Genomic DNA, 18,819 nt, shown 5'->3' with positions numbered 1-18,819 from the left:
TGGATACTGGATAGCCTGAACATAGCAATGCTGAGACATTTCCGAAAAGGCACAAACAGTTATTGTAACTATTCACTGTTTTGTATCTATTATAATAGAATTAGGCCTAGGCTACATAGCCTATCATGAAGATTCATGACTTGCTTGCAAAAACATACCACCACTAACCTCTAAGAATCACATTCATAGTTCTCAAAATCGTGTGTGTTTTTTACCCTACTAGTGTCCACTAAAGCACCGAAAATTCTCAAGTGAGCCATCCCGTTCTTCAGAGATCCCTGATAGAAGCTTAACGAACTAATATTGCATCCGCACCTGAACGTTCATTGGCGAAGTAACGTTATATCAACGCTGTAAAAAGGGCAAAGGCATGACTATGACAGCTAGTAGGCTAAAGTACATGGCGAGGAGACATCAAAAAACAGCAACAATCTTTTTGGCTTTATGATGCTATGCTGTGTACCGTGACGAGAGACCATTCTGTGCTTATGATGAGATAGTCTAGCGATTGTGGGCTACGCATTGACCTCGCTGGGAAAGCAACTCTAACCATAACACATCTGATTGGCTAAGCAGCTGGTGACGTTTTGCAAAACGAGTGAAGATTGGATAAAACGAAGGCGTTTTTTGACGTTTTTGAACCTGGGGAAAACAACTTTGCAAGTTAGCAATTTTGCAAGTTGCTTTCCTGGAGCCTCAGTGGTTGTTTCTGACAGGAGCGTTTGCGATAATTGGCATTTATAAGCAACACATGTGGTTTGGTGAGGACTTAGACTACTCACAAGCGTTACGAGTAATTCTAGTCACGAACACAGTAATTTTCAAGTTAAAATAGACGTGAAAAAAATAATAGGAAGTTAAACCTAGAATTCAGTCATTATATTTTGCATAGTTTTCGCTCAGGTAAGCACTGCTTTCCTTGCTTTCCCTCACCGATCGTCACTGGTGGTAATTGACTAGTATGGTCGTCTCGTTGTCTCCCTGTCATTGTGTATATTACTTGCTGGTCACAGGGGTAAACCATAATCTCTTCGTGGGAAAATTGTAACATAAGATTTCCGGATCCGTTCGTCTGTATGTAATGACCGAAAGAAACACTCTTCTGGAAACGTCTATTCGAGAATTGTATTTCTGTAAAAATAGCCACTGGCTGTCGAAATTGGATGCAACGCGATACACCACTAAACTTGTCATTACAATGCAAATTACTTGGATAAAAGACGGAAATTTTGTCCAGCTGGCAAGCACTAAGCAAAACAGTTAAATTTTATGCGACCAACTTCTTCAAGCAACAATTTTAAAATGACGAAAATAAATTACGATATTTCAAACGCACGTAAGCAGTTACTGTGACGTAATAATGATAAGCAATGATAAGTTATTCAAGCACCTGTTCAAGTTTGGCTTCCAACTGTTCAAGTTTGGCTTACACCTGTTCAAGTTTGGCTGACACCTGTTCAAGTAATTAAAGATTTAACGATGATGTAATGTTATGCTGCAGCTGCAATGTTTTAGAGGTCTTGCAACGATTCTGCAATCTGCTCATTTTTTAGAAATATCCCATTACGTAATACGCTAAGATTCAGTAGACCTGAACGGTTTTATATGACGTTTGATATGAAAATTGTCCGTAACATAGCAGCCCCTAGTTATGACAGTCTAACATTGCATAACTAAAAAAGAATTTAAGGACAACTGTGAGCCAATGAATAAAAACACACGATACACAAATTGTTTGAATCACTCACGTTTAAGTTAATACGCAAATACAAAGGGCATGCAAAGAATGAACAGCAATAAGAACAATACGCGACGATACATGAAATTGGTACCATAGGTACACGCTAAAATGACGCTATATACAATTGTTGCGATAATAACCGATTGTTCTGGGCTCAGACAAGGGTCGGCCACCGCAGACAGAACCAGGCTCAAACCCTGACACTTAAGTGTTCTTTACCGGGGCGAGGCACGAAATATCCCTCAACACGTAGTCTACTTTCACTTTCCCGGTACTCTCATCATAGTTGCAGACGGCAACTTTAGCTCTACGAACCACAGGCTTCCCTTTCCTAATTTGTGGAACTACCTCATGCACCCTTCCAAGTTGATACTTCCACGTTTACCAATGTCTTGGAGAGAACCCGCCACTGCAAGTTGACCAGGCTCCAAATTCTCGGTCGTTTTTAACCATTTTTTCCGGCCCTGAAGCACTGGCAAATAAAAATCGATCCATTTACTTCAAAACTGCTGAGAAAGTAACAAATTGAACCGATAATCCCTTCTTAGTTGGTCACGATCATGTGGTTTCCCAACAGCACAGTATGGGTCTAAGTATGGGGTCAAAAGTGAGGCAGGGGTGATGACAGTAAAATCCCTAGGGTCGTCACTCAAAGGTACCAAAGGGCGTTCGTTTACGATCCGAACGGCACTGCCTGTGTACGTAAGCAGTTCAATAAAATTGGGCTTGCGTATGAAGTGTCCAAAATGTGAAAAAAGTACTTAGTCATATCGGCCACGAAACCAAATCTACTCAGCCGAAATTTAGCGAAGAAATCTGCCAGAGGGTTTAACAAATCAGGACACGAAAACATTACATCATTAACACAAGTTCCTCGAAATTCCGACTTGCCATCGTAAACAATAAGCTTTTTTAATGGTGACGTCACAAAGTATGGTAAATACCACTCAAATCCCTTTACATTTTCTGCTTCACCAGCACGCTCAATATAGCCATTAGATTTAAAATCCTTCATGGTGTCAGTAAGGAAATCACGAAGTTCAGGTTGTTTTAAAGCCTTCTTCCTTAAAGCAGCAGCTCTATCTGACGCCAACACAAAATTGTTAGGTAGATCAATATCTTCCTTCAACGGTACAGGTATCTCAAATCGACCATCTTTCAACTCAATATTCGGTTCAACAAGTTCTTTAGCCAAAATGTCATTGCGAGACAATTCACAGGTTTCCTTTTGCAACGTCAAATCCTGAATAACTTTGTTCAGGTCTGCTATTTCCCTATTACGAGACTCAATTTTACGCTGAAAGCCAGATATGACATCCGACTCTGAAAACGTCTGTACTCTGCACACGTTAGCAACGCTTTCATCTAAGGGTGACTTACCACCACAAGCCAACCAACCGAGAGGAGTGAGTAAAGCATGCGGTTCACTACGATTTTCACCAACACGCTCTTTTTTAGCCCACATTAAATAAGCGTTGTCGTTGCCAATCAGTACATCTACAGTACTACAATCATTCAAATGAAACATATTCACGTCATGAAAATGACGAAAACCACTTAAATCCTGCTTATGCGGTAAAGTTTTAACATCGTCAGCCCAAGCTGGGTTAACCACCGAAGTAATATCACAAAACAGTTCATCCGTCACTAACGACTGGATGTTGAGTTTAACAAGGTTAGCACAAGTAGGTTTCTGACCAGCCAGAGTATCCATTTTAAATGACGCTTTATCATACGGTTTAACGCCAAGTGCGCACACCAAATCACTCAAAACAAAAGTCAACTGCGAACCAGGATCATGCTGACAATACACCAACTTCAATTTGCCAGTCATTGGATTCAAAATACGAGCAGCAGTAATGCGGTTAAAAGCTGCTTTAACATTTCCAATCTTAACATTACGCACAGGAACTGTGGCACCAGCATCATCTTTGCCGATCGAATCCAGAGAATCACGTGACGTCACATAAAAATCATGCAGAAAAAAAAGTGTTTCCTATCGTTGTTAGGCCCACATTGATGAAAGTTGTTTGCATGATTACACTCCCTAACCATATGCTGGCGCAAACAATTCAAACATTTTCCAGCTTTCACAATAACATCTCTCCGATCTTTAGGTGTCAAGCGCAAAAAATCTTTACAATTAGACAAAAAATGATATTCAACTTGACCACGTGACGAACAATAAAAACATGCCGGTATGTCACTACGTCTGGTCACACCACCGCGCGGTGCGCCAACAGCAGTCGAGTACTGCAAACTCCCTGAAATCACATTATCATGGGGTTTTACCGACGTCTGCCTAACCGGACATGAAGGCAATTTTCCTTTGCCAAACTTTTTAAAATGCTGCGACTCACCAGAATCGCCCATTAGCACAATAGCAAAATCAGTCTACCTTACTTGCAAGCTGCTTCGCCTGCTTCCTGACCGACATATGGTTCATATGATTATGGAACTTGTCAGGAATCGAAGCTTTACCCTCACCACCGGTAGCTCACGGCGAAGCAGACTGAGACGCCTGAAAAACGGCGTCCCACAGAGATCGGCCCTGGCTCCACATTATTTCAACATTTACACCCACGACCTGCCAACTACGGTCTCCGCAAAATATGCTTATGCGGACGACCTGGCAATTCTCCACTCCGCCAAGTCGTGGAAAAATTTAGAAGACACCTTGAGCCAGGACATGAAAACTCTCTCAGCCTATCTCCAGAACTGGCGACTGAAACTCAGCGAAACCAAAACTGTGGCAGCAGCTTTCCACCTCCATAATCGGGAAGCTGATCGTGAGCTACACGTCCAGAACAACGGAAAATCTCTGTCCTTCTGCCCAGAACCAAGATATCATGGGGTGACACTGGACAGATCGCTCACATTCCGCCACATTTGGTGTCACTGCGCAAGAAACTCACATCCCGCGCTGCGCTACTCAAGCGCCTGGCAGGCTCTAGCTGGGGGGCGAGGGCTGACACTTTGCGTATAGCAGCCTTAGCCCTTGTCTACTCTTCATCAGAGTACTGGGCACCTGTTTGGTGCAGCAGTGCTCACTGTCATAACATTGACACTGCCATAAACAGCGCCCTGAGCACAGTGACCGGATGCCTGCGTCCCACACCATTGGACAACCTCCCCATTCTCGCTGGCATCCAACCCGCTGAGCTTCGTCGCGAAGAAGCCACTCTGTCCCTCGGTCGACGGGCACTGGAGCCTAACCACCTTCTCCACCACAAGATCTCTGCTCTCCCAAACGAGCACCATCGTCGACTGAAATCAAGACACCCATTCGTGCCAGCCGCTCAACTTCTTATCAATGAAGCTGATGTACAAGACATCTCTGCGGCTGCTTGGGCGGACCATAAATGGAGTTCTGAATGGAAGTCAACCGCCACCAGACTCTATTCGTTCATCCCCGACGCCGACACACGCCCCATCGGTCTAACACTACCAAGACAGGCATGGGTGCACCTTAACCGTCTCCGTACGGGCGTCGGGCTTTTCCGCTCAATCATGCACCAATGGGGAATGGCCTCTTCTTCCTCCTGTGAATGTGGTGCCAAGGAACAGACCACAGACCACATCATCAATGACTGCTCCATCTTCAAGCCACCTAACGGAGTGGAAGGTCTGCGTGTCATCGATGATGAAACCAAAGACTGGCTGCTCTCTAGTAGCCTTCCAGTGTAGTCCGGGAACATCTTGAATCTGGGGTGGTAAAAGGATAGACCCTCGGCTCCAGACGCTCACACGACGACGAGTCGACTTGCGCGTTTCCTCCCGTACTACAAATTCGAACAAACTCTGAAAAGTAGGCTCATCAGTGCCACCATACTGATCACCTAAAAAGTCAAGATAACGCTGCTTAGCGTCAAACGGGAGTCGCTTAGCCAAATCCAAAACAAAACGTCCTTCCAATTTATCGCGCTGACCATAAGCTTGCGCGTAAAGCAGACACTGCGACAATTCATCTTTAAACTTTTTCAAATCACTGGAAGAGATCGAAGTCAATTTGCTACCATAGCGATACTTTCTAATTTCTGGTTCGAAAAAAGACCTCCACGAACCCCAAAACGCTGGGACAAGCGAGCTAACGACATTTCTATCCTGTCTTCTTCTGACAAGCCAGGAGTGTCGGAAACCAAATTAGCAATCGTTTGAGCAGCTGTTCTAACATAAGCTGCTTGTAACAAAGTCAAACAAGTCCCTTTAAAGGGAGAAGCTGCCATCAAGGCCGTAATGCGATTTTTAAAGAAGATAAATGGCATATTATTACCATCGTAACCAATCAAGGCCGCCTTATCAAAAAACGTCCTACTATTTTGGTATTCAAAAAAGCAATCCTGCTGTTGAGAACTCGATTTAGCGGGAGAAGACAAGCTATATCCCTTAAGGGGCTGAGGGGGCTCAGTCACATGCACAACACGATCACGATCTTCACACACGTTAAAATCCACTTAAATTACGTGTAGCTGGGCGATCAAACACTAGCGACGCAGAAAACTGTGAACAGGGCAAAACATTACTTTTGATAGCCGCCCCGTGACCTGTACGCTCTGGGGGAGGAGTTCGTCTAAAATTCGCTGGCCTTGGCTTTAAATCCTTCAAAAGATCCTTAGTTGCGGCCCCGAGACCTTCTGAAACAGCTTGAAAACATGCGGATTGTACTGGTCCACTTACGGATTGAACAGGCGTCTGGAAAAATTTATGTAAATTTAACCGTGATTAATGTTCACTTCTGGAATGGCTAGATGATCCCTTCATAGAGCTACGCCGGGAGCCCGCCTCTGATCGATATTCAGCTAAAGCTACCTCCTTACGTTGTTCAGCTCTCAACTGGGCGTCTTTGAGTGCGAACTTAGCACCTTCACTTCGGCTCTTGCGGTAGCCTCAACTCGTATGCCTTCAGCTCTCGCTTCGGCCTAAGCTTGTATCTGGAGCTCCTCTTGTCTTAGCTGCAGGTTAATTTGTGCAACTATCCGTGACGAGCTCTCATACATCCTAATGCTTACATTTGAGGCGCTATCCTCAGGATGTATGTCAGCATCCAACCTATCTGAGAACTCACTTTCTTTTTGTTCGAAGTTATTTGTTAACGAGTTAAATTCGGGATCTACCCTATTACGAAGTTCTGCCAAAATTGCAGAGTTGAAAATTTTACTCAAAAGTGCATGGAAATGCCGTAATTCCTCTTCTAAAGTAGATAAGTTAGATTGAAAAATTAACAGTTCCTGCTTATCACTCAAAGAACCTAGGGCTACCGAAAGTTCCCCAATTTGAGTCAAAATATCCCTTCTAAGATGCCGGGCATCTCGAACTGACTTAGCCTCATCGTTACTGGGTCCCTCCCCAGAATGGCCTGCCCGACCGCAAAGAACATCATCAGGCTTAAACTCAGTCGAGTCGACGGCGGCCGAGTCCCTGTCGCCACCGAGTGTAGACATATTAAATGTTGGGGTTAATTTAACAATTAAAAAATTAAGTTACACAAACACACAAAATATTACAGTAGTTATAAAAAACTTAACTGCAAAGACCGTAAAAATACAAAAAGAATTTAAATGCACAATATCGTAGTTGTAGGGGTATATATATGAAGTCCTAAACTTCCACAAAACTTGCTTGGATCCGTCCACTTGAATCTTCAAGCACAGATCGATTGTCTTTAATTTTCTTTTTTCTTGCCAATAAATGTCAATGTTGTTTTTCTTGATAACCAACAAAGAAACGTCGTTAATTTTTAGCTTGAAATTTTTCAGTAGCAACTGAGAAGAAACGTTTTTATTATTTATGCTTCTGTAGACTACCAACCAGAAACAAATCGTCTTTTATTATTTATGGTCACAGCCGGGACTACAGAGAAGGGAACTTCCGACTGAAAAAATTTTGCTTCTGTCTTTGGGCTTTAAGAGGGTCGTTGTGCGCATGCGCGAACCTCTTAGTGGCATGTTCGCTTGTTCAGTATTGGTTTGTCAGTTGAAGACTGGAGGTTAACTTATGAAGTGATGTAGTAGTCTAAGCTTGCTTTGCTTTAAAGTTAAGACAAGTGTGCAGAGTAATGGTGAGAAAGACTTGAACAAAAAGCAATACAGCAAGCAACGTTATAAAATGGTGATTCAGGCTAGGCTAAGCTTTTTGATTTTTTTTAGACAGTTCAACTGCAATTGCTGTGAGGCTATTGACAGAGCATGTTTTTAACAATTTTGGCTGATGTATTCTATAAATTACCTGCAAACATATATGTTTTTCAGTGTTTATTGTATATTTGTACATTTTTTGTCACAATTATCAGCAATTTAGTTGGTTACCGTAAAACATTTTGTGTAGCCTACGGTACCTCAATGCCAGTCAGGTCACAAATCTAACCGACAGATGCCAAAATTTCAATGTTTGTCTTTCCAAAGAATGAAGAGTTGAAAAGAAAATGGTTTATAGCAATTCTGCGTAAAGATTGGACATTAACTAACTCGCACAGAGTGTGCATAGAGCATTTTCGGGAAGAATACATAAAGAGAGTCGGCATGAAGGGGTGCAACCTAATTCGTACCATGACCAATTCGTAAAGAGAAAAAATAGCACAAAGCCTTGATCGCTACAAAGCCGAAGTCGCTAATTGGAGTTTCCGCAAACATTTTAAAGTTAGGGTTAAGCGGAAACTCTGATCCGTGTGTTATTTTGGCTTTTTTAATTTTTTTTAATCCTAACCTACCCTAATTTTTTTTAACACTAACTCTAACCCTTACTTTAAAATGTTTGTGGAAACTCCGATTAGCGACTTCGGCTTTGTGCTATTTTTTCTCTTGATCTTTTCATGGTATGAATTAGGTTGCATCCGGCGTGAAGCACTTGGGCGCCAAGGGTATCAACGTTGCGACTAAAGGAAAATGCTGTTCCAGATCTATTTTTCCTCACCTGCCAAGGCATTTGTCAAAAAACACTCTCTATGTCTCGACCAACAACATCTGGTACCGGTACTGCTTCTTGATGTGACAAAGAAAACGAACGAATAGAAAAGCAAAAACTTGCATTGTTTCAACTTGATGCTCTGTGTGATTTTAATTCTTTTTTGCTTTAGCTGCAAGACGCAATCTTGCCTGAAGGATACTTAAAAGTTGTTGAAGATGAAAGTGTTCACTTTCATTACATTCAAAATAGGCTACTGCATGTGAATTTGACAACCATGTATGCAACAGGTAGGCTTTCTTACTCATCCAACTAAGAACCATTACAGTGAAATGACTTTATAAATAGGCTGGGGCTATATTTACACTATATAGTGTAATAATAGCCTCAATAGTGTTGCCAGATAAGGAACTCTGCCCTAATTTGAGAAAAGTTTAAAGCTGTTGAAAACAAAAAGTTGCATTTTGGAAAGCAATGGATATATTTATGAAGTGGAAAAAGTCCAGCAATAATGGACTTCCCACTGAAACGTTTACGGCTTGTATTCAGAGCATGTGTGCAGTTCCGAAACTTGCTGAATACCTCCAGGAGAAGCATGATTATGTCCTGATGAGTGGAAAATTTATGTCTGATCCTATTGAATCGCGCTTTGGTTGGTATTGTCAAACCAATGGAGGTAACTTCTTCATGTCAGTAAAGCAGCTGCTCGAGTCAGAAAAAAAGTTCGTTGTTTAAGTTTGTTACAACAACAAGCTTTGGTATCAGCATCTTGCCTGGTATCCTCTGACCAATCTCCCCCGGAAATTTCAGACGCTTCCTCTTTCAAATGGCTTGATGATTTCTTTGTTGTAGTTAGCATAGATGATTTATCTGATGTTGAATTGTTGATGCTAATGTTACGTGCTTTGTTAGTGGATACATTGTCCTTAGAGTATCTCACCGAAGAAAGTGCTCTGCTTGCAAAGAATTGCTTGTGCAAGATTATAAATGTACATAAAATCCAAGACTGTGTACCAGAAGAATATTCCCAGTTGTTTGAGTTAGCTGATCGTGGAGGTTTGTTTGCTCCTACAGATGCTCGACTGCACTACATTATTTTCTATATGTTTGTGTAGAGATCCTACCCCAATCAAGGTACTTCAAACATCCTCCGAAACCAGGCAACAATGAGCGACTTGGCAGTCGTGACACCCCCCTTTCAAGGGTTAATATGCTTGCCGTGGCAGCAGGGGACCTGGAGCCTCCGGAAACACATAGGCCTAACAATGTTGGCGTTGCGGCAGTATTATAATCATCTTTGTTTAATTTTTCAAAAAAATGAATATAGGTTATACGGTCTCATAGTATTGGCGATTCCATGTAGCCTTATGATTTTAAATGTTATAGTGAAATATATAATACTAAAGTTACGTTTTATCAGTGTTTGCATATTTTTTCTCACTATATACTCAATTGGAAGTGGCTATTTTTCCACACTTAATGCCGTGGTTACAATCAGGTGTTGCCAGAGTTGGGATTAAAGTTAGGAAGGGTTAAGGTAAGGGTTAGAGTTAGGAATAAGATTAGCGTTTTCATCTTTGCCCAGGACTAAAAAAACTTACAAAATTCAAGTTTTTGTTTTCAACAGCTTTAAACTTTTCTCAAACTAGGGCAGAATTCCTTATCTGGCAACACTATTGAGGTAATTATTACACTATATAGTGTAAATATAGCCACAGCTTACTCAATTTTGTGCTGAGTACCCTTAAAAGTTGTTACATGAAACAGAAAGACGTTTAGATGTTATCTTTTGTCGATTTTCGTTTGAGCGGTAGTAACCCTCTTAAGGCCCATGCCGTTTTTGAGTCGGAAGTCCCCTTCTCTGTAGTCCCGGGGTCACAGCAGTAAACCATAATCTCTTCGTTGGAAAATTGTAACATAAGATTCTCGCATCCATTCGTCTGTATGTAATGACCGAAAGAAACACTCTTCTGGAAACGTCTATTCGAGAATTGTATTTCTGTAAAAATAGCCACTGGCTGTCGAAATTGGATGCAACGTGATACACCACTAAACTTGTCACTACAATGCAAATTACTTAGATAAAAGACGGAAATTTTGTCCAGCTGGCAAGCACTAAGCAAAACAGTTAAATTTTATGCGACCAACAATTTTAAAATGACGAGAATAAATTACGATATTTCAAACGCACGTAAGCAGTTACTGTGACGTAATAATGATAAGCAATGATAAGTTATTCAAGCACCTGTTCAAGTTTGGCTTACACCTGTTCAAGTTTGGCTTACACCTGTTCAAGTAATTAAAGATGTAACGATGATGTAATGTTATGCTGCAGCTGCAATGTTTTACAGGTCTTGCAACGATTCTGCAATCTGCTCATTTTTTAGAAATATCCCATTACGTAATACGCTAAGATTCAGTAGACCTGAACGGTTTTATATGACGTTTGATATGAAAATTGTCCGTAACACTTGCATATTTCAAACATGTAGGCTACTATGTTCCATTGTTCCTGCTACTGACAAATAAACCAGGGTTACTCAACTAATGTTAACAAAGGTCCAGTTTGACAGGTTGAATACTTTTAGCAGTCCGGTGAATAGATTATTTCACACGCAACCACGAAAGTTAAATTATCTGTACCAAACCACATTTTTAGGTAAAATGTAACTGGACTTGGATTTCTGAGAAAGTGTTGGGGAGTCTGGAGAGCAAAGCCCCCAGCAACCAAGATAATTTCAGTAAAAATTTCTTCCTCCCAGTAGAAATCTGGAAACCCTGAAACGTGGCAATGAGGTTATTCTTTCAAAAGGTCCACCATCAACACTCAGAAGGTCCGGATTCGAACCGCGGTCCGCCAGTTGAGTACTAGCCTTGAAATAAACCATTGATTGATAGAAAATGGAGAACTGGAGATAAAGCTCCGGCTCCACAGCAAGCGGACTTAAAGGCTCTGGCTCTATTAAAAACGCTTGGCTCCGTAGCGTTTGTAAGCTAATGTAGATCTTTCTCTTGCATCATGCGTCAATCCGACAAGGTTTGCTAATGCTCTCCTTTATCTTGCAGTTTAATATGAAGATGATTATAATCTTATAGGCTATTGATGATGGGCACTGGAGATGCAGCGAACCCAAAATTTTTATCCGCACACCGCAATTGATCAGGAACTTTGGCACTGTACCGCACACCGCAAATTACAAAATTTTCAAAAGATATTTTAACGCGTTATTTTTTAGAAAGTCAGTTGTGGCAAAAAAAACACTCATGGCATATAACTGGTAACCTACCCTACCAATACAGTTGTGCACTATCTGACTAGGCTAACCAGATCACATTGTCTTATCTGCAATGCATCTAAGTTCTAAGACATCATGCTTTTTCAAATAGAATGTTCCTGGATCCAGTATCAGGACTTTTGAACACTTTTTGTAAGCAATTATGCAAGTTTAATGTCAATGGTTGTATGAACTACACACTACACAGACAGACAAGACGTCAAGAGTAAAACTTATAGCCTGAACTCACTTGGCCAACTGTTATATAGTAACTATAATGCGGTAGTTGCGCTAGGCCTATAGCCTGGTAACTGGGAGCTGAGCTTATCAGCTAGGCTATTAACCAAAACCACTCGTATAGCTTCCCTCACAAGCCAGCCTCAAAAACCCTGTCAACTGCAAGCCATTCGCATAGCTTTCCAGCTTAGGGTTTCCGTTAAAGGAAAAAAAAAGTGATCCGTGTTTCCAATTTAAATTTTCATAACTGATATTTCTTGACAGTTTACGCGGTAAGCGGCGGGGCTTTGTCATGTCAGCCTTCCACGCGGCGCGGCGCGAAAAAGTCAAAAGCACGGCTCGGTTATCGAAATTATAATGACGTTGTGCACTTGGTAAAGTATGGTTGTCTGAGAACTGCTACATCCACTAGGTGCCGTTGAATGGAGACTTGTCTATAACATGCGTTTCTCAAGCGAAGGCTACACCCCGAAATCAGCAACAGGGATGCTTGATCTTGCGTTTCTTTGTTGCCTACATAAAGTCGGGTGTTTTATTAACTAAGCTATCCGATGATGTCGACTAGCCTATAGCTTAGGCTACAAACTAGGTCTACTGTAGGCTACATAGCAGGGTTGATCTCTAAATAGTCAAAACTGGTTTTGACCACTAAGCGGTTTAAACCTGGTTTGAACCGGTGAAAACTAGGTTTAAACCGGTCAAAACCCAGAAAAATATTTTTATGTAGTGAATGGTCGGCTACCTGGGCTATGGGCTATTTAGGAAATAGAAAAGCAGTTGTGAGTTGTGACCATTTTGATATGCAGGCCTCGAAATAGCTGGCGACCATGGCCGCCTGAACTTTCATTAATGGCCGCCAATAACGACCTGTCAGGCAAAATTTGATGGCAAATGTTTTTCATAAAAAAAAATTTGTTGGAATAAATTCTTGTACTTCAGTTGGCTGTGCAAATTGTTTATCGTTCTACCAATCATTTTTTGGTTCATCAGAAACTTATTTTTAGAATTTTAATTTTCTCAATAATTAAAATAACCAACTGATTGAAACATCAAAAATAAACAGAGAAATTGAATATTTTTTGTTCCAAATCCGGCATTTACGTTATTGTTGATCAAAACAAAATATATTTGAACATCATAACTAAACATGGAGGGTAATATTTTTAATTCCATTGAAAAGCAACTTGATTTATACACTAAAGGGGTTTTGACCAGTAATAGGTGGTCAAAACTGCCCGGTTTAAACCAGGTTTTAACCGGGTGGTTTAAACCGCCCCGGTTTAAACCGACCAACCCTGCTATATAGGCTAGGCTATCTGCCAAATACCTTCTTTGTGCAGTGGCAAAAACACAGAAAAGTAGTAACTCTTTTTTGCAAGGTCGGATTTATGTAAGTTATAGCTAGCTATTTAGGCCTAGACATACCATTATGTTTTGTTGAAAGCGTCCCCCCCTACAACTACTTGCTGTATCAGCCTCTGTCTTAGTGCGGTACGCCTTGCTGATCGTTCGCTGCGAGGGTAGCCTAAAATAAACTACGGTACGTCACGGCCAGATACTAGGCTTATTAGTTAGCTAGATTATTAGTTAGCTTCAAGTAACTCTGCACAAAACAATTTACAAAAAACATTGACAATAGGCCTACCACATTCCTATTTTCAGGGTCGTTGGGAGAATAAGTTTGACCGAGTGCCAATGGAAGGTCCGGGCCCACCAAGTAAGACACTTTCAAAGAAACAACTGGACTCCATAAAATGTGTAGAATTTTCTATGCTTTTGTCACTCCTGGAAAGATTCCGGGCCGCTAAAATTATTTCAGACTCAAAAGTACCCCGTGGACCTTCCTGTCAAAGCCACTGCCAATTTCTGCCCATCGAAAACGAAAGCCGAGAGCAAAAAAGCATGCAAAATAGGGTTGTCAAATGCAATAACGACACACTGGGTGGCGGTAAACGTACAAAGTGAGGTACCGGTAGCCACTTTAACAAGTCGAAATTCTGCCACTGCAAATGACTACAATGCAAGCGCCAACCAATCAGAATATGTTATAAGAAGCTACCGTCCAATTGTGACCGTTCTAGCACTCAGCCAGAGAGTTAATCCTTGTTTTGAACTTATTTAATAATTACAGAAGAAAAAGAGCAATAGCAGTAGTGAGAATCGAACCCGGGTCAATGAAATAACTGCTTTTTAGCCTTAACCCTAACCCCTAAGCCAACCAGTTGACAAAAAAACCGATCACTTAATTTGCTTTGTATCATCTTCTTTTGGCGATTTTTACGTTACTTAAACCGTAGCTTATGATTGGTTGGCGGTTTCATTCTAGTCATTTTTAGTGGCAGAATTTCGACTTGTTGAAGTGGTTACCACAAAGTGATGCACATTTGCATAAAAGTTGCCGGATGTAGCTAAAACCATCTATGCTAAAAAAACTAGTCCTTGCAGCTAATTTCTAATGCGCTCGACTAGAATAAAAAAAAAAGTTTTATCGACTTGATTGTTTGCTAATTTACAAGGAGTTAGAGTGTTAAGAGTTGGAACTGTGGAAGTTTTCAACGCTTTTATGATGTACTAGGCGTGGGAATGAATGCCTGAAGTTTAGTTCGCTGATTGATTCCTTTTCCACATCAAGTGTTAAAAAGAAGGCTCTAATGCTGTTTTTTATTTGTTAGATGAAATTTTGTTGCTGTTGTGAATTGAGAAATTTTTAATGCAGTATATATTTGATTGTCATAATGGATAAGTCGAAGCCAGAAGAATGTGACATTGTATGAGTTTTTAATTGTGTCAGTTGTTTTAATTGAAGTGTGTTTCAATTGTTTCGTATGACTTTTGATTTTTATTAGGGTCGAATTAGGGACTGGCTAATTTTGTTGTGTCTTGCGGCTAAAAACGCTTTCAGCAACCTGGCAACCCTGATTTGCACTTGCATTTAATTGTTGTTTTGTTTACAACTTTACAACCAATGGTGCAGTTGTAACGTACAACTGCAACGTTTGTTTCCAAATGGCTTGCAGTTGACAGGGGTTTTGGCTTGTGAGGGAAGCTGTACGAATGTTTTTGGTTATTAGCCTAGCTGATAAGCTCAGCTCCCATTACCAGGCTATAAGCCTAGCGCAACTACCGCATTAGTTACTATAACAGTTAGTCCAGTGAGTTCAGGCTATAAGTTTTACTCTTGTGTGTGCAGTTCATACAGCCACTGACATTAAAATTGCATTATTGCTTACAAAAAGTGTTCAAAAGTCCTGATACTGGATCCAGGAACATTCTGTTTGAAAAAGCATGATGTCTTAGAACAGGGATGTGCAACCTTTATTACGGGAGGGCCATACATAAATAACTGGGTGAAACCGCGAGCCGCACGTTTATTTAACATATGGTTTCTAGTAGTTGCAGGAACAAAAATTAATTTTTTGGTTGTTCATGTTATTCTTATGGCAGTATTAGGGGTTATCTCTTTGCAGATATAACAAGTCAAGACGCATAATTTTCTGAACAAAACTGCTATTCAAATTTATTGTCACACCGACTTTATTTTCAGTTCAGTGAGAAATTTGCAGCTGTTTTTTTTCCAACTGCTTTTTCCCAATCAATCAGTTCAAGTTGGATATCAGCTGGTGCTTTGTCACTGTCCGTGTTGAATGGCGAAGAGAATATATCAAACAAATGTTCATGAGATTTGAAATCCTTGAAACAAGCCAAAAATTCATACAACAATTTTTCAAGTTGGTCTGCAAATTCAGTTTTCTTCTCAGGATGCATTCCATAGTCTCTCAAAGTTGGAAAGTAGAAAAATTTTCAGTCTGCATGTGAGCTTTCCAAAGTCGTAATTTGCTCATAAAGCCTTTTATGTGACCATACATTTTTACGTTCCAAATGATTAAATACAATGGATTTGCGGTTACCGGTGGGAGATTTCTAGGTGCTCTTCCACAAGACGCCCTGTTAATCAACCGGACAAAATGATGACGTCACACACATTGGAATGGACTATTATGAAGGAGGATGTGCTGGGTGGAAATGCAATGAAACATACCAGAAGGAAATTGTCTCCCATTTATTCATTTGTTGTTTAATTTAAACAAATTTGCAATCGTTAAAAAGCACAAGCATAGATCTAACCAACTAAGTTAACACCAAGTCCCAAAATACTACTAGCTCCATCTGGTGGCCACCTAAACTTGACCAAATTCAAACCATTATCAAAAGTTTATTTGCAATGATAAAATCATTAAACGACAGCCAATTAAAAGAACATGTTACTGTTTATTGAAGGGCTAACTTTCATTTTTATACTTTATTTAATATACGAGCAATCGTTGTTCGAAGACAGCCTCCCAGCGAAGCTTTTGCACAAGACATTTCAATGCAATTCAAATGACTTTTATGTCCCGCACCCTGAGTAACTGCGAACAGAAGTATCCGGCTATCGAAAAAGAAGCTACAGCAATCATTGAAGCCGTTCGAAAATGGGCCCATTTTTTAAAGGGTTGCACCTTTTCAATTGTCACCGATCAGCAATCGATCTCATATATGTTTGATAGACGCAACCGTGGGAAGATCAAAAATAACAAAATTTTGTTGTGGCGTCTAGAGCTAAGTCAGTTTCATTACGAAATCCGTCACAAGCCCGGAAAAGAAAACATAGCCCCTGATTTGGGATTGTAGATCATAGGGATGCGAAACTTCATCCGCTTTTGGCTTATCCGCAACACTAGAAAGGTTACGTTTTTTTGTAATTTACAAGATATTTTACTTTTTATGGGTTATATAAGAAGAGTGAAGTTGGTTTTAAAGTAATTTAAGGTTTTTAGTTGAAAGCAAGCCAGCAGTAAAGCGTAAAAAAAAATGTCAAATTGGCAATTGACCCTTCTAATGTTGAAGGAACAACGGAGTTGCGCGTCCCGTAATGGACCGTCCCTACCCCTGATGCACTATCAAGAGTGTCTGCAACTCTGAGCCCTGGCAAAGACTTGCTTTCCTTACATGAATCACTTGGACGTCCAGGATATGTTAGATTGTAGCACTTTATTCGATCCCACAACTTGCCGTACACCAGCGAAGAGACTAAAGCAATTTGCAACCAATGCCAAACTTGTGCTGAACTCAAACCACGTTTTTACAAACCACCAAAAGGAACTCTTATCAAAGCTACGCACCCATGGGAACGACTATCTGTTGATTTCAAGGGTCCTGTTAAAGGTTTGAAGCCCTATTTGTTAATGATTGTAGATGAATATAGTCGCTACCCATTTGTGTTTCCATGCAAAAGAATGCCTTCCGAGTCCGTCATTGATTGTTTAACTAACTTATTTTGCCTGTTTGGTTTCCCTGCTTACATCCACAGCGATCGAGGAGCTGCTTTCACTAGCCGAGAGATCAAAGATTTTCTTTCTACGCGTGGAATAGCTACTACAGTAGAACTCGGTTAATCCGGATTCGGTTAATCCGGATCTTCGCCTAATCCGGATGAAATTGGAAGTACAAATGATTTGTAATCTTTTTCTTAAGAAACAGCTTCGGATTATCCGGATTATTTAATCCGGATCTTCGCCTATTCCGGACAAAAGTTGCGCTTTCTCTATCGCTTTATCCGGATTTTCCAGACAGTTTTGCCATTTTATGCTAAAACGTAACGTGGCTTATTGCGAGAAATTTCTTATCTATTGTTCCGTTAATGTGACGCAATAAATTATTGCGGATTTCTTCTTTTCATGAACAGTAATCCCTCCTAACGCAAAATTCGTGCGCAAATGCCCAAACTCGTACTGTAACTTGAAAAGATGTCGGTGGAATTTTCGGCGGTATGTCGGTGATGTTTTTCCAATAGAAGACTTTGTTTGATTTTTTGTAAGTTTTCCAAAGAAACTCGTCTTCCGTAACTGTTTTCAAAAGTTTTGAGTGACTAGGCTACAGATTATTCCGACACGCATGTCTGAAGATATAACTTTTGCCAGTGTGTTCTTGCGTTAGACGCAGAGTCTACAAATACAATCGTTTTACATGCATAGGCTACTGCATTTCAAAAGAATTCTATCGCTAATATGGTGATCGCGCGTCTCGGAATTGACAGATGACCACACTAATGCGCTCAATTTCGGTGATTTTTACCGATACCCTTCTATCTAGGTAACGTCAGGCTTGATAAAAACCGTCATCGGTTAACCGGATCTTCGCCTAATCCGGATGGAATCGCCGGTCAAATCGAATCCGGATTAACCGAGTTCTACTGTAGTTGCTCATCACCTTACCATCCTCAAGGAAATGGACAGGACAGGCGAAAGGACAAACCAAACGGTATGGAAAACAATAAAACTTCTTTTGAGAACGCACCATGTTCTGGAGGACGATTTGGAGAAAGTCCTTCCACAGGCTTTGCATTCTATTAGGTCATTGCTATGTGTCGCGACTAATCAAACACCCCGCGAGAGGTTATTCTCATTTGCACGACGAGCCATGTATGGCATGGCAATGCCTTCGTGGCTTTTGGACTCCGGTAAAACAGTTTTATTGCGACGCTTTGTGCGTAATAAAGGTGAACCTGTCTGTGATCCAGTAATATTACTCAATGCGAATCCTACTTATGCTCGTGTACGATATCAAAGTGGAAGAGAGGCGACTGTTTCGACTTCGGATTTGGCACCCTCTCCTCAAACTGAGGTT

Source organism: Aplidium turbinatum, chromosome 2 (assembly GCF_918807975.1).
Source record: "Aplidium turbinatum chromosome 2, kaAplTurb1.1, whole genome shotgun sequence".
Lineage (NCBI taxonomy): Eukaryota > Metazoa > Chordata > Ascidiacea > Aplousobranchia > Polyclinidae > Aplidium > Aplidium turbinatum.
Note: the sequence above shows the minus strand (reverse complement) of the source record.